Consider the following 2,533-nt stretch of genomic DNA (forward strand, 5'->3'; position numbering starts at 1 on the left):
CACTGGTTTGGTTGGCGCAGTAAAAACAACATTTTCCTGTCTGGTTTTCTAATATAAAATATGAAGAATATTTAATTTGACTGATGAGGGTCATTATTATAAAGATAGTGTTTTTGTTTGTTTGGTAAGTACATGTTAAGTACATCTTGTCAGTCAGAATGAAATATCCTGATGTAGAGTACTTTGAAAAGTGCACTCATATGTCATCATAAACCACATTATTATGATTTACCATTTAGATTCATTCTGAAGATGTTAGATATTACCAGGCATCTGAGGAAAAGTACAACCGGGTCATGTACAAACAAATGTTTTCTTTTTCACAGATTTGACACCACATAAAAAAGAAGACAGTTAAAAAAAGGGGAAGTGGCAAATTTACTGAATCTCAAAACTCAAAACTGCTTTGTGTGGTCACACAGCTTTCTCCTTCCCATTTTTATTCAACCACCAAACCTACAACTGCTTTTAAGAGAAGCACATTAAATCACATTTTTGACCATCTTTCCCACATTTTCACACCGACTCATCTATCTGGGTGAAACAGACCAAAATGCCACTGAAGCAAAATGACATGTTAAACATGACGACCAACGTTTACCATCCAACCTGACAGCACTGGAGAGGATCTGCAAGGAGGAATGGCAGAGGATCCCCAAATGCAGGTGTGAAAAACTTGTTGCATCATTCCCAAAAAGACTCATGGCTGTATTAGCTCAAAAGGGTGCTTCTACTAAATACTGAGCAAAGGGTCTGAATACTTATGACCATGTGATATTTCAGTTTTTCTTTTTTAATAAATCTGCGAAAATGTCAAAAATTCTGTGTTTTTCTGTCAATATGGGGTGCTGTGTGTACATTAATGAGGAAAAAAATGAACTTAAATGATTTTAGCATATGGCTGCAATATAACCAAGAGTGAAAAATTTAAAGGGGTCTGAATACTTTCCGTACCCACTGTAATTCAATGCAACACTTCTTCTTTAACATCTGTGTTTATGAAAATCAAAATGTTTCAGTTTCAATAATATACAGTATGTATATTATTGAGGTCATAGTTAAAGGTGGTGTTATACTGGACTACATTATATTCAGAGGTGTTTCTATATTTTTGTCCTCTCTGGTTACACACATGAGAGGGTCACAATATTATGAACACCTCTGAATATAATGCAGTCCAGTGCAGCACCAGAAATGTTGCATTGAAGTGCGTACAACTGTACAGGGGTACTTAATAAAGTGGCCCATGAGTGTATATGGGTTGTAAGTTATAAGCAAGTTCCCTCGGGCTATCAATTTTTCCTCCTTTGTATTATCTGTGTTGAACTCTTCTGGTTCTTGTACCATGCTAACTCTGAGAGACGAGGCAGTCCAAGTAGCTTCAATACAGTGCTGATTTATTCAATAAACACAGGTAAAAATTAACATTACACGCTCAGGTATCTTGCACCCCCCAACATGCACGCAGGCAGCTGAAGGATGAAAGACCCTGAACCACAACAGGCCTATACATTTATCTCTTCGGTTGGGCTAGCCCCATTCTACACAGGAACGTCAACCGTGACGTGTCCCTGGTGCCAGCTTTGCAGCTGACCATAGCAGTAGTCAAAACATGGAGAGAATCAATGTGTGTGTGAGTGTTGATTAAGTGGTGTGTATCTAAAAACATTCTGACATGACATCTAGTGACATGTTGTTAGGTTATTTCTTAGTTAGATAGATATTCAGAGATTTGTTGTCTAGTAATGTTAGTCCAGACAGGTTGACTGGCTTAGGCTGTTAACTGTTCAGCCTGCAGTGCAGACTGCAGGCACGCCAAGGTTACAGGCAAAGAGCTGTTAGTGTCAACTGTAATGCTAGTCTTAATATTTGTCTTAATGTGTAAGGTTATGTCCAATTGTTTTAGATACACACCACGAAAACAACAGCCACACACCTTGACTTTTCCTCATGTTTTGGCTAACGTTATAGCCAGCTGCAAAGCTGAGAGACGTCTCGGTTGACGTTTCGGTGGAGGAGGGGGCGAGCCAACTAAGTGATGATATTGTATAGCAATTCTGGGTTCTGGGTCTTTTCTGCTTCCGGGCTGCTTGGGCAGCCTGGGGGTTGGAAGATCTCGGGACTTGAAGTGTTAATTCTTGCCTGTGACTCTTTGAATAAACCAGCACGGTTATATTTTTTATATACTCAAGTGGTCTGAGTCGTCCCTCTGAGTTCCTGGTTTGAAAGAACCGGACGAGGCTTTATAATAGAATAGAGCCTTTAATAGTTAGAAATTCACCCCAGTATCTCTGAGAATTATATCCACATTGGGTGATTAGGCATTTCACAATTTTTACCTGATGCTAAAGTAGCATAGAAACACAAGATGCAATTCCTGCTTAGTGAAACAAACCACAAAGTCCACAGATATGATATACATTTTAGATTTACTGACTTACACTTACAGAGAATTTCATTATATCAGATGTCCACAGCAAATAGCAAACAGCAAGTGCTAGTAGCAGATTCAGTGTACTTACTGTGCTGAAAT

This window comes from Monopterus albus, unplaced genomic scaffold, assembly GCF_001952655.1.
Source record: "Monopterus albus unplaced genomic scaffold, M_albus_1.0 scaffold92.1, whole genome shotgun sequence".
Lineage (NCBI taxonomy): Eukaryota > Metazoa > Chordata > Actinopteri > Synbranchiformes > Synbranchidae > Monopterus > Monopterus albus.